Raw genomic sequence first — 14,767 nt, forward strand, 5'->3', positions numbered from 1 at the left:
AGCTGTGTTCTCTCATAGAAAAACAGGTTATTTGGCAGAAAATATTTTTGGACTTCAAAAAACAGCGACAAGGATACCAAGCAACTCTTGGCAAGAGCTGTGCAAAGCTAAACTCTGCCCCGTTCCACCTCTCAAGCACCTTCTGTGCAATATAGTCTCACATCAGCGAGACTGGTAGCTACTATTAGCCATATAATGTTTACGTCACTTCGGTGCAGACATGTAAGTTTTAAGAAGCCTGCATATGAAGTCGTAAAATTAAGCCTCTACCATTTTAAAGTTGCATAAACACTGTTTAAGTGGTTTAATAGTTCCATTTGTTTGTACAGCACAAACATCATCTGTATACAGCAGCACAGTGAGTCCAAAGATGATCAGCAGTGCCAGCTACCCAGGTGATGGCACACTTTTCCATCCCCAGACCCTCTGGTGCAGAATGCCATGGGTATCTCAGTCTGTAGACGTCGTATCTTGCTTGTGATGCCAGGACGTTACCCACCCCCTTGTAACGTGGGCAAATGAAGAACTGCTTATGTGTCAGTGCACCTGGTTAGCAAGCAGGTCCTCTGAAATAAGAGACTATTATTGGTTGCCCTATGTACCTGACTGAAAGTGCCACATCCACCAGCACCTACCGCTGCCCCTGGAGAAGGGCGTCAAGGCAAGGAACCTGGGCTGTGCATGTCCCCAGAAACAATCTCTTCAGCTGCCAAGGGAAAGGTGGAGGGGAGAATGTTCTTTCCACACAGCTAGAAAGCCTCGGAGGGCTAATCCCTAATAATTTCAGTGGATTGGCTCTTGCCTGGAAGGGAGAGGAAATGGTGTATAGCTGTGAAGAGCTGGGCCAACGATAATAGGTACCTCAGATCTCCTAGAAAAAAAGGCCATAAATCTATGCTGAATGAAAGAACTGCAGCTCCATTCCCCAGGAGAGCTGGAACAGGTATTTGGTAGCCAAAAACATTGAGGATGAAGTACTGTTCCACTTTCTTGGTGGGTTTGACCACCATCTACCTCTTCTCTGTGTCTTGCAAAGTGGCTGTGTTTCCCAAGGTAGTAAGGCACTAAGGTTGCAGAGAGACGCGTAAGGGACAATCAGAAGTTACCTCATTCTTACCAAAACTGATGGGAATTATACAACTAATATTTTTTGAGAAGTCTTCTAAATCTAATGCCTAAATTGCTCTTAAGTCTTTCTATTTAGGGTATTGGCTGGCTGTAAATCTCCAAAGGTACCTAGTCAGTAGGAAACACTGGCCAGAGTTCAGGCTACCTGAATAGAGCCCCAGGTGCTCATGTGTATTTTAGGCACGTAAAACAACCTTTAAAAGTCTGGTCAAGAGTCCTTTCCTTGAACTGAAGTCTTATGTTCTTAGATGAGTCCCATAAACAAGACGCCATCATAACAAATACACAAGCATCTCCTTCCCTGGATGTGGGTGGTTTTGATGCCTGCACTGGTTATAAGCAGCAATGTCCTGGAGAACATGAAATTTAGGAAGATGAGTAATGTATGAAGTGTGGAGGCAGTGAGAAATGATCCACATATTATGTGCTTTTATTTAATAATTTATAAATAAATATCAGCTTTCCCCAAACTGCCCCTCAGCCTAGCAATTATATGTTGGCTGATTTCTTGTTAGTGCTGTTCTTTTATAATAACAAAGTGTTCCCAAAGCCTCACATACAGTGAGTTAGACAATCAAAGTACTGTGTGCGATTTTCCACTTAATTCATTCAGTTAGCTGCAATTAAAACAATACAATTCAAAGCCTTGTGTGTTTCTCTGAAAAAACACAAAACTTTACTTGTTACTATTAATATATACAACCTACAAGAAAGAGTTAACAAAGCCCCTTTGTCTTCCCTGTTGTAGTAGAGTAATTTTCTTATCCTTTTCTGTAGATGCCCTGGCAGTCACCAATATTTCTTTCAGTCCTTGTTCTTCAAAAGACACACACTTTTCATTCAGCTGCACAGAAAGAAGAGGAATTCAGTGGGCCAGATTCCCTCGGTGGTCAGATCCATTCACCACCACAGCTGCCCGAGGAGGAATCTAGGTGAAGGTGCAGGGGTCTCATCAAGAAGAGAATCGAACCTATTTAGAAGGAAAGAGGTCACCATTTTAGCAGGCAGTAATCAAATTTCCGTTCAGATTTTACCTAGATATTTTACCTAAATATTTCGTATTTCTGGAAATGCAGCGTCTTCGTGGCTACTGATCTCTGCTCACCCACTTAATATAAACAACAGACGAAGTTTTAACGTCACTACAGAGCCATTCGTTTTTTTGTTTTATGGGGCTTCACTAATGAAACCTGATGACAATCTAATTAATAATATACCAGTTTCACAGAGGCAAAAGGAAACAGAGGCTGTATCCTGCCCCACAAGAATGCATTAAGCCATCCTAATAGAGCAGCTGTGACTGTCGCCCATACTACCAAGCTCCCCCAACACTGGGCAGATTTCCATCAGCCAAGATCACGCTCAGCGTGTGCAGTGCTTGGAGAGCAGCAACATCCCTGCAGACCGAGGATTTTCTGTGTTTGTCCAAGTCTCACAACATTTCCAGAGCTTCTATGAACAAGGTACATCTCAGCACTGTCCTGAGTAGAAGACTGTACACCTGACATGCTACTATTCAATATGTTAACTCAGTATTTTAGCTCTAATTGTTAAGAGAGGCTTTGATTCAGCAACAGAATAACAAACCACTGATTTGGATCTGTAGTTCCAATTATTATCCCACCAACATAAATGAGCATTTCATTTAAGCTCAGTTCCTCAAGAAAGAACTACTGTGCCTACTTTGATAAGATGGTATTAAATTTATCCAAACATTTATCAAACTATGCAAAATCTTATTGGAAGGATATGTTCTGTCATTTTGTGAATAGAGTCCCCCAAGAAAAACTAACACCGAAACGTGTGTCAGAGCAGAGATTCCCAAAGTCTGGTCCAAAGGGAATTCACAAGTCATCTTGTGCTCACCTTTATTCTTTTATTCCAGTACACAGCAGCACAAAAAGGGGATGGCAAAGTAAAGAGCCAAAACCTGCATTTTTTTTTTCCAGAAAGGCAGAACTCTCTGCCAAACCCAGCTTCGATTACAGAAACACTTTCCAGTATTTTCCTTGCTTCCAGTTACTGCAGTTCTACAAATACAGTACGCAGTGATGAATGACAAGGAAGGCAATTCACCAGACAAGGTACTTATTCCAAAGTTATTGTTATTAAAAGAAATGCTAATATCATACTCCTGGCATGTGACGTTATGCTTGAAGAATCTTGCAATTTGCATATAATCTGGGTGAACGAAATATAGTTGAAAGACCACATCTCCAACTGTTGATGAACGTTTCAAGCAAGTCTAACAAAAAAACGCCAACCATCTCTGCTTGGCACATGTTTTTTCCAGATGTGTTTACTTAGCTTAAGTCGCTATAGCAGAGATAACACTAGGCAGATAGCAACTCTATGTGTTCTATAATAAACATACTTTTCTTAAGGCCTTTTAAGGCAATTAGATTACTAACAAACTTTATAAGAAGTTAAACTTATCAATGTATACCAAGGATGATGTTATTACAGTAAACTATATACAGTAAGGCACTGTCCACGAAATCAAAGAGATATTTCATATCACTTTAATATCCTGACATTACCGACCAACCTATAAATACCAATAACATTTTCATTATCATCTAACACTTAACCTTCTCTGTGCTTTCAAGTGCCCTTATGTCCAATACCTGAAAACATGCAATTCAGTTCCACAGAATAACTCCAAAAATTACATCAAGGAAGTTCTTTATTGGTTTCTCTCAATGACTTCCAGATTAAATCTCCTTTTCTATAAACACAGTAAAGGTTTTCTGTAACTGTCTAGTCCAAAAAAACACACGGTTGAAGTTAGTAGATCTTTTCAATCCAGCAACAAAGGACCATACAACTGGAACACAGCTAATAACTCTGCTGATGACACACATACCAGAACAAAAAGCAGTGCTGAGACCCTTAGTATCAGAAGAATAAAACCATATTTAAGAACTAAAAGAAGATTACGGAGCACACAAAAGGAACAGGTTTGTATATGAAAGTATCTACCTTTTACCTACTCACCTTTCAGACATTTGGCTTCATTAAACTCCCAAGTATCAGTGCAAGAACAAGCATAAATGCCAGAATGCCAAGGTAAGGAACAGGCAGACATTGTAAATCTGTTCACAGTAGTGTTCCAGATTGGTGCTAAAATAAGAGTTATGAGTTACATTCATTTCAAGTAAATATAAGAATATCTATACTCAGTTCAGGCCTTCTTTAGTCATCATCTACTTGGGAAGAACGGAAGAAATTATAGCTCCTGTAGAACAGCATTCATTTTTCTCAGTGACAGAAAGTGAAAGTGAAAAAACTCTGGCCCTTCTCCAGTTCAAGTCAAGGAGAGTTGCACGTGCGAATCCCTGAGGGTGACATCCATCCAGCCCAATATGGCCACAGTTACCCACATGGTAAGCTCTCAAATCAAAAGTAGTTGGCTCAAGCCTCCGGAAGAAGAAAGGTTTCACAACAAAATATTCTTCCAAATAGAGGTTGGGTGCACAAAACTTACCGTCTCTCCTTGTAGAAAAAGCTTTCTTCCTTAACGTTTGCTAGAAGACGTGACTTATACCAGTCACACCAGAAGAGTAATAGAAACTTAAAGTGACCTTTCAGGCCCATGCATCTTGAATAGTTTCTGTTATGAATGGATAAGTGTTCTCCAGGCCTCCTAGAAGAGGGAAACAAAGAAGAACAAAAGAAACTGTGCAGTCCTCCAGTACCTCAGCATTTCCATCTAGCTTTCCATTCAAGTATTTCTACCCTTGGTTATTGATACTAAACAAACCCATGGATGCACTGAGTAGTAACGAATCAGCAGCAGCTAATAAAACTAAACTAAATTAGACCACATTGCTATATGGAACAAAACAGTTTCTTCCCTCTAACAGCAATGACGAGCAGACAGAAAAGCAGCAGTGGTGACACAGACCTTCATCTGGGAAGGCAAATGGGCAGGCCTTAGCAGTTGTGTAAATTCTGTGGTTTGGTCCTGGAGGTTGTGGCTTCAGCCCCAGGTCCCAATTCCTTACCACAAACCACCAGAGACCTCTCTGAGTAAATGCAAGGCCAGCTCCTGCTCAGCGAGGCTCCATCAAATTTAAATGTCATCCATGCAAAGGGCCTCCGGCTTAAGCATCCTGCCATGGGCATGGTTATTCAGCACAGCAATATGTATCGCTGGACTGCGAGATAGCTGAGACCCGTTCAGCCCGACAACCGGAAAAAATCTCCTGACCACCTCCCATCCCCACAGGCTGCCTGTCTTGTTGGACAGCCCCTTGGGAACACAACCCAGCTGCCTTCTCTGAATCACACACAGAGGACTGCACATCACTTAATGTTGCCTGTATTTCAGGAGCATCCTGGGGACGGATCCTCAGCCATGCTCCGCCAGGCACTTTGCATGCACCAGGCAGCCTCTGCATGTCAGGGCTACTCTCAATACCTCTCTGCTTGCAGCAGGACCTGCAGACCAGCAGCTTTTGAACCACTCAACCACGTTCTAGGATGCCATTCCGAACACAGCTAACTCAGCCTCTCTTTCTGAACACTGGCAATGAGGCAAACCTGAATGAGCACCAGTGGTCAAAGCTGCCCAGCCTGTTGACACTGGAGCTAGACAGATGACAGCCCCACCTGGGGCAGCCCCTGCTTGGCATTTTGAGGCAGATGTACACACAGAAAGGAGCGAGGGCAGAGCTGAGACAGTGGGAAGCTTGGAAAGGAGGAGGATGTCTGTTACTTGAAATCACTCTAAAGCACATTACGAATCTGTTAAATCATTGTGGGTTACCCTGTATTTCAGAGTAAATTAGTAACTTTCAGAGGGAGTGAAGAAACTACCACTCCACTTTTAAATAATGAAAATGCTAAAAAACCTACACTTAACAGCTCTAAAACTGCAGCAAGTCACCCACCAACACCCACTCCTCTTGTCAGCAGGCTTTTTTCAGCTTTGCCTATTATTTGTGTCAAGCCAGAGATGTTTAATGCTTGCTGCGCTTATCTGCTCAACTTTAAGGAGCCCCAAATGTTTCAATATGCACCTATGCCACTGCCCTCTTTCCCCACAGCATTTTGTTCTAAATAAGTAACAAATACAGAGTTTCCAAAATCATTTGGATTCACTGGCTCTGAGTGCAGAGCTGTAAAAAATCTGCTTTAAGATTAACATCCAGTTTTATTCATGCCTGAGGCTTCACCACAGCATCTATTTTTGTAAGATTAACAGCAAGATCCCAGTTCTCCAGAAATGTAAAGAGTAACAGCCAATTGTAAAAGGCAGATGACGTTTCCTAACCTGCCCAGCTCACATCCAGGAAGGTACGTTTTCCTAGCCCTTTCTGTGGTGGGTGTAATTTCTGCTTGTATTTTTGCACCCACAACGTGCAGCATGTGTATTAGTCCCTGTGCCTCCCATTAGCTGAAATGCATTTCTGATGAATCTGTGGGTGCCAAAAAATACTAACACAAATCTCACATGTGAAAAGTGTCCCCTGAAAGACAGCTTTTACTCCGGAGGAGTTAAGAAACAGCCATCTTCCTGTACCTTGCACAACAGCATTTTGAATCATCTAACTTGAAAACGCAAGTATAGAAAATCAGCACTTGGTATTTCAGCTAATCTATTTGAAATAAACATATATGAAAACACTTCTTCTTCAAGATGGCAATCGGAGGACAAATTGAGGGCCATTTTTAATGTAAACAGCAGAAAAGGAGTCACTTTTTTTTTGGCTTTGGTATCTGTCAATTAGAGCTATTGCATTGCTGTCAACTCGCACTCCTTCTTTAGTTCCAGCTTTGCTCCATCCTACACAGATCCGTACAAATCAATTGTCTCTTGCAAACATGCACTAACCACTGGAAAGTGAAATTAATAAAGTGTGAGAAAAGCTGATTCATAAAGCTGACACTCCTGTGCCCAACAGCTCAGGGTTTCTCCCCTCCAGCTAGCTGTTTGAGATAGGCAGGCAAAGTGGTAAAAGATTATCAAATTGCAACTGTCATTCCTGACAAAATGCATCTCAATGCTGGAAGGAACTTTAGGTTTTAAGCTAAAACACCACCCCAAAGGGTTCCTCAGAGCCTGTCAATATCTGTACCTTGGATGGAAAGCTACCACTGAGCGCAGTGTGTCCAACATATAGAACCTGCCACGAAATGAAGTTCTTCATAAGAAAGCTCATCTCAGTCTTGGTTGGTAACAATAACAAGGAGACAAGATGAGACCATCAGTCTCAATTGTGAAGACAATGTTTTCCTCCCATATTATTCTGTCTGTCATGTTCCCTTCAGGTTCCAAAGGAATCCCTGTCTCATACATCATTATTTCCCACAAAGCTTGAAAGCCTTCGGGGGGGTTTCTTCCTGCCCACTGTACCAGCCTTGACGTCTGAGTACCTTCAGAACAGTGACAGAGGCCTCTGCCAGCAATAAAGGGGAACATCTGCATACCAATTAAACTGCTGAGTGCTGAAGAGTTAAAAAAAAAAAAGGGGGGGGGGGAAGCCTTGAAAGTAAATCTGAGCCAAGTTCTAATTAATGCCCTAGGCCCCGATTCACCACAGCACTTAGGCATGTAGTTAACTTTAAGCACGTATTTAGTTCCATTGAAGTCAAAAGACAGCATCGAAGAGGCAAACTACATTAGCACAATTTAATACTCTTTGGGCTAATTAATCAGCCATAAAAATTAACTATGAGAACTGCATTGCTTATTTCCCTTGCTTTGACATTTCCAGATAAAAATACTTGGATGTGGCTGGAATAAGCAAAAAGCACTACCTTGTTTGGCTGTCGTGGGCTGCTAAGCCCTACGGCTGTGAAGGCCAGTCCCTAAGAGCAGCTGAAGGTACTGAGCTCTCTGCACACCACAGCCCAATGTCCATATCCTCTACATGGTGGCAGCAGGCAGGCACAAAAGGCACAGCCCTTGTCCTGAGGAGCAGTAATCTAAGAAACAAAAAGAATTAGCCACAGATGAGCAAAGCCATCGAGCGAGGGATGGCACATCACAGACATCTTTCCTTTTCTCTGTAGAGGGGCATTTGTTCACTGCAGCGCACTAGTATCAGTTGTGTTCGAAGGTGGCAAGGAAGGGCAGCAAACGGCCAGGTAAACGAGGGAGGCTGAGGGCAGATGCGAGTTTGGAGACACCACTGGGGAGGTTACCAAGAGAGGCACCATCGGGCAGAGCTGGGGGGAGAGGAGCAGTGCTGATCTGTAAAGGGTAGGCAGACTGGAGTCTGGTCCAGCCCCGAATGTGGGCAAGGGCTCAACTCTCCTTGATTTCAGTGGAGCAGGATCGAGCCCTGTAAAGGAGCAGCCCAGAGTGCAATCTCCAAATAGGTGAATAGCTCCAGACACGTCCAAATCTTTTCTCCACTTGGTAAACACAGCATGGTGAACAGTGGCCAAAACCGCACCAACAATGTCCAGGCTAGATTTGGCCTGAACATGGTCTCTATGGGCCCAATGTAACCAATTTGTGAACTGTTGACTTCACAAAGGCATATCTACAAGTAACCGTTCTGTAAACTAGGATGCAAGGAGAAAAGTTTACTGATAAGGGTCTTCTTGCTAGGATTCCACAAAAACAAAACCACAGAAAGTTTGCTGAGGTACCATTAATACAGTATGTGGACCTATAAAAGCTAAGAAATCGAGAGCAGGGGACATAAAGAAGTATAATCAGCCAGGAGTTTATCTCATCCATTATGAAAACAAAAAAAGAACAAAAACAAGCCCCCAAAAAAGAGCATACCATAAGCATAAAAGAAAGTACCAGCACAGCTTTTCAGATTAACTTTGAATTTCCTTGCTTTCATTGGTTTAAGAGCTCTATTGTTACTCTCTTGTTTTTTTAATTGCAGATACTAAAAGTTCTTTTATCTTTCAAAGTCCTTAAAGTCTGTTATATAAATACGTAATTAAAGCCTCTTTCAACTGGGTATAATTTACTCCATAGTTTACAACAGCTGCACTACAGCTATTACAGTTTATCATTTAAAAGCCTAATTAGGGGCTTCTTAATTAGTGGATCCTCCAGTCACTAGAGTGTGACTGTGTACAAGACGCTTGGCAGCTATCTGTGTTACAAATCTGCATGAAACGCTTGCGTGAAAACAGGGTGTGTACAAGCCCCAAACCACTCGCTGTCCCTGCAGGTCAGCCCATCTGAAGAGGCAAACCTCCACGCTACCTCTACGCTCTCCTCTGAGCGCGTGGCTGGTCTGCACACAGCCTTTCCCTCGCACACATGTTGTTGGGAACCGCCAGCGCATCCCGAGGCGAGGCCCCAGCCTGGCTGAGCTCATCCGCCACAACCGTCCGCTCTGGCGTGACCCTTCTCATGGTCGAACACAACTGAAAGAGAGGACAGGACCGTGTCTGCTGACTGCTCAGGCTGGGCTGACTCTCTTACGGCTTCTCAAAGGCTTTCTCCAGCAGATGCAGCTCCTCGCTGCCGCCACACTCTCCCTCAGGAGCTTTGCACCATGCTGGATTCAGCGGGCAGCTCCTCCGTGGTGCAGAAAGTATTCACAGCACTAGGAGGAGGAGGCCAGGATCCAGTCACTGCCTCTCTTTTACAGCCACTGACACGGATTTCTCGTTAATCGCCACCAAATTAGCAGTCAGTCACTGAGATTTTAAGTGCAGTATTTGCCCGAGGAAGGGACTGAGACTCTTTTATCCTTCCCCCTGGGTGGCATGGTACAGGGGAGAAGCTGGTGGAGCCATAGCTAGTCTGTACAGCAATCACTTACTGCAACGAGCCTCATACCAGCTCGGGGCCCACAGGACCAGTGAGCAAAGAGCTTGTCCAGACCATACTCTGGAGGACTGGTCTGGGTTTTTTTACATTTTCACCTGCTTGTAAGACAGCAGTTGTGTTAGAGAGGGTCAGATCTGGGGACTACCAGCATTTGGGAGCATTGCTTTAAACAATAGAGTGACAAAAATCAGGAGTTTTTATTCACTGCAGGATATTATAAATCAGCTATTGAAAACCTGTATCGTTAGCGCTATTGCTTTCCAGTGGTAGATAGCTGCAGTAATGGATTGGCCTCTCCATCTCATCCTCCCACTGGAAAACAACATAAGCAGGTCTGATCAATAACCTGATCTAAGTTACTTGTAGACATGTCAGGTGCAAATATCTCCCTTTCTCAAAGGCTTTGAAGACCAGATATTTTTCCAAAATTTAGGTCAGGCAACAAACTGTTTTGGGTAAGTTGTCGTTATGGTGGAGAACAGTGTAACCAGATCCACCCACGTTGTTAGAAGGAAGTTGTAAATAGACAGGCGATAACTTTTTTATATGCATGTATTACTTGCATATAATAGCAAGCAGCAAGGGTCAATAGCTCAAGATGTTCCTTTGCAACAGGATAAATTTCCATTTGAAAAGCATTTTCTGTAATGTCCATGTTGCTGAGAAGCCTCTGTTTGACAGGAAATAACTAGATTACTTCATCATGGGGTTTGCCACTAATTCCTACAGCTGAAATACTAAAATACCTTCAAAATCAATACTAAAATCCACTGCTATTACTAGGGCCAGGATTTCATCCTATTGGGTCACAACATATTACCCACTTAATTTAGCATTGCCAAATCTGAAGTCAATGGAAACCCTACAGGTCACAGACTTGTTTCCCCATGGATCAGTGGAGAGGCCAGAGAGGGCCTTCCCTATATAAAGATGGCATCACTTTCACTCCATCAGTATGATTTAAGCATGCACACACACTTGCACATACACAGAGGATATATTTAAGAAGATTCTAAAGCAGGTCAGAGGGGAGCTGATGCACAGTTATTTCACAGTTGTTATGTTACAGCCTCCAAGTATGTCCATGGACACACAAAGAAGCGGACCTACACTGAGTCCTGGCTGTACGCTGAGTCCCGCTGTGGCACTGACATGAAGGCAAGTCTTTTCGGGGGAGAACAAACACTAGCCAGGGCTTTCTGAAAGGTGAACTGTGACCCTCTGAAAACCCACAGCCGCCAGTGCCTCAACAACGCCAAGGACCCTGTGGAGAACAGGGCCTGCAGAAGCCAGGCGAGCGTGGCACCACCGCAGCTCCCAGTGGGAGAGCTCACCACCTCAGCACCAGGGCACCTCCGTGAGGAATTGAATCACTGGCACTCAGCCCACCAGCGTCCCAGCTGCACAGGCTGGTGGCTGACCCACTCCAGCTCCGGGGCTGCTGCCTGGACCCTTGAGTTCAGAATAAAGAAACGGATTCCTCTGGCAGTCAAGAGATCCCTTTTTATGGGGGCAGGATCACGGATTATCGTTTTGTGTAGTCCTCTGCTGTTCTCCTCTCCCACCTCCCCGGACTTTTTTTTTTTTTTTTAATAAGTGAAAACACACTAGAAGAGCTCAGTGTCTTCTTTCCAAACTTCTCTGTTTCACTAACTTGTTCCAACCTCCATCACAGCTCTTTCCTTGTCAGCAACTGTACTACTGCGCTATACCTCTGCCCACGCACAAATGCACTGGTTGAAGGTATGAACTGGAATCTCTCCGTTAAAGGAACAAGCAGGCATCCCAGAGACTGACACAGCTGCTATTTGCATGTAAAAGAAGAAGGTGCATGCCTGAGCCCAGATTAGCATGAGCAAAGCCTCCCACCGCATTTGCAAACTACAGCCTGCACAGCGGTGCTAACGGGTGCACACTTTCCTCTCAGCTATAAGGAAACTTGGCTAACAGTGGTTCACAGAATTTAGCATCACATGCACTTTTAAATCCTTGTTTTCCTAAAATTCACAGAGTGCTAGAAAAAGAGAAACACAGGGTGAGCTGGATATGCCCAGGTTTAATTTCATGTCCACTTCCAGCTTGATTCTTGAAGCTGGCTACCTCAGCAAGAGCTGTATTTTCTAAGGCCTCCATCACTTCTGTACCCCTAGATTTCTGAATGTCCAGAAATATTCACAGCGCTCAGTGCATCTAAAAATGAAAACCAAAATAAGCAGGGCAAATGCAGATCTAATGCTCTATGTCTCATTTCCATCTTTTGAGAAACGAGAACTATTACTCGCTTTTTCACCATCATCTCTTTCAACAGGATGCTGCAGGAATTCATTTACGTCTGCAAGTCTTGCTGAAGACACACACTTCATAAACTGTAAGATTTCTGGATTTTAACACAATCTTTGTCTCCTTCTCTGTCTGTGTACACACACACCTAAGCTACCATCCCTGTGCACATACCTACTGAGTCATAAAAAGAGGATTAGATGTCTCAGTAGACCATTTAAGCACTGTAATTTTATTAAGAACTGTCCCCCAAACCACACTGCATTTTGAGGTCTTGCTGCAGAGAAGTTATAGACTCTCTTTACTTTATCATCATATTTTTATGGAAGCTGTTGGAACAATTCAGTGCCTCCACTATTCCCGCAGTAGGTTTAGCTCATCTGAGAGACTAGAAAGAACAGTAAATGCAGACATTAATGGTAATAAAATCAAAGCTAAGCCCTACATGAAGAGAAATAAATTCCAAAATGAAAAATTCGATTACACAGTACCTGTCTCCTGTCTTGACTTCCTCATTATACGTAGAAATTAACCCTGTCATTAAGTACTTTGATCAGGCTGTACATAAACAGCTTATAACGGCATGAAATCTACCACAGCAAGCAGGCAAATGAACGAGGGGAGAAATACTGACATTTGGGGCTGCTGTCAGACATCAAGTGCTCCTGCTCCCTCAGGGCCAAACTGCTAGAGTAAATGGAGTTACTCCAAGGATTAATCGCTCCCTCCTGGTTTGCGCTACTTCCAGAAAGTTTCAGTAATAACATCTAAGAGGCTAACATTTGGAGATCAATAGCATCTTTTTAACATCTTTGAGAGATTCACCAAGTCAGGCTGTTGCAACTGAGGCCTGAGGTTGCTTGAGGCCCTGAGCAACCTGATCTAGTTGGAGATATCCCTGTTCCTTGCAGGGGGGTTGGACCAGATGACCTTTGAAAGTCCCTTCCAGCCCTAACGATTCTATGATTCTAACTGCTCCTAGGCTAAAACTCGGTACAGAAATTTCCAGCCCATGATTGCGCTGAAGCAGCATACGGTCAGAAATGAGGTATGGCACCATTGAACATACTTCCAAACATTTGTCACTTAAATTTGGAGAATTTTCAGGCACTAATACATATCATAAACAAGATCTCTGGGCAATTAAGATGCTTTTTTTCTAGATTTTGGAGCTGAAGTTGCTTTCTTCTGGGACACATTTAACTCAACGTAACTTTACTTACTTGTGATACTAAATTGCTCGCACATACAGACTGCTACACAATCAGAGGTGGTCAGGTCAACAGGGTCTCTTCCCAGCTCTGCCCCTGGCTTGCCGTGAGTCCCTTACCATCTCTGAGCCCTGTTTACAAGCAGCTGTGTTTCTTCTTGGCTTTTCCCACATCTCTGTTCAAGAGACCCTCAGCGTGGAGATGGACTGAGAGTGGCCAGGTGCAACATCCACCCCTGAGCACTGCCTGGAGGCACTCCGTTTTGTTTGGAAAGTACAGCTCAGACACTTGCTCCTCTCTGTTCTCCTAGCTTAGCTGCAATGGGGTTTCTGCTGATTTGCCAGTCACAGTAGATACAGACATAAGGTAGAAACGCTGACCCAAGAGAGGCAAAGGCAGTTTCCCACTGTCTTCAAGATGGCCAAGATTTTACCTTCAACATCCTAATAAAAGCTTGGAAAAACACTAAGCAAGCCCATCAATTCTTTGTTTCTGTATGCATTGCTAAACATACTGCGGAATAGACATTTTATTTTTCCTAGAAGCACTAAAATCCAGTATTTCCTCTGCTTCTCACAATCCATTATTTCATCCCATTGCTACAGTCAGCTCCAGGACATTATAGCAAGACATTGTTCAAACTGGCCATCACCACTATTTAGGCAAACTCAGTCCTAGACCAAAGCAGCTCAGACAAAACATCATAGGCACCGTGGAGCTTCCCAGCATACTGTTCTCACTCTCTAAAACTGCACAACTGTTCTCACTCATGCCCCACACACCAGCTGTGTGCACACAAAAATGGTCCTTTCCAGATCCACAAACACTCAGACACTCCTGTCTGTAGTCATGCAAAGAAGGCAACCATGCCACACCAGTATGGGTATACACCCAGCAAACACTGTAGATTTGGATAGGCTTTGACCTCAGCTACAGAGGGGGTGGGCACTTTGAGGTAAAGGTCTGTAAAGGTGAGAGGATGAGCAGTCACTCACCAGCCAGGCAGAGATCAGAGTGCTCGTAGGAGAGGGCGACAGGGAGGAAAGGTGCTCACAGAAGGCAGTTTGCAGGGGATGGAGCTGGCTGGAGGCAGCATTTTTACATCTGGCTCTAGTGACCTGGACCAACCTCTTTCAGCACATGTGTAGTCCTAGTAATAAAGCAAATCAGACATTTCTTTTCAATTTGCAGTTCCTGTTCAAATTCATTTACTTAAGCATCGGCGGGTATTTTGCCGGCAGTAAAAGTCGCTGTACGGGTGTACCTGAAAACTCTAGCAAACCTAGAAGTGCCAAAGAATCCAGGCTGCAAACGCACATCAATATACCAACTAGCGTATCATTATCATCTGACACTTTTACAATATGTCAGTTTCCTTTCTAAAAATAATTCA

The 14,767-nt window shown here is 43.6% G+C and overlaps 1 long non-coding RNA gene across 1 annotated transcript; it reads right to left on the minus strand.

Annotated features, from left to right (window-relative positions):
* Positions 1-1,570: 1,570 nt before the first annotated feature.
* LOC147528264 (uncharacterized) lies at positions 1,571-14,530 on the minus strand. The gene is made up of 4 exons (XR_015222347.1): positions 14,370-14,530; positions 4,616-4,774; positions 4,126-4,251; positions 1,571-2,098 (listed from the first exon to the last, which is right to left on the minus strand). It is a non-coding gene; the product is annotated as an uncharacterized LOC147528264 (long non-coding RNA).
* Positions 14,531-14,767: the final 237 nt, after the last annotated feature.

This window comes from Tauraco erythrolophus, chromosome 9 (genome assembly GCF_009769465.1).
Source record: "Tauraco erythrolophus isolate bTauEry1 chromosome 9, bTauEry1.pri, whole genome shotgun sequence".
NCBI classification, from domain to species: domain Eukaryota; kingdom Metazoa; phylum Chordata; class Aves; order Musophagiformes; family Musophagidae; genus Tauraco; species Tauraco erythrolophus.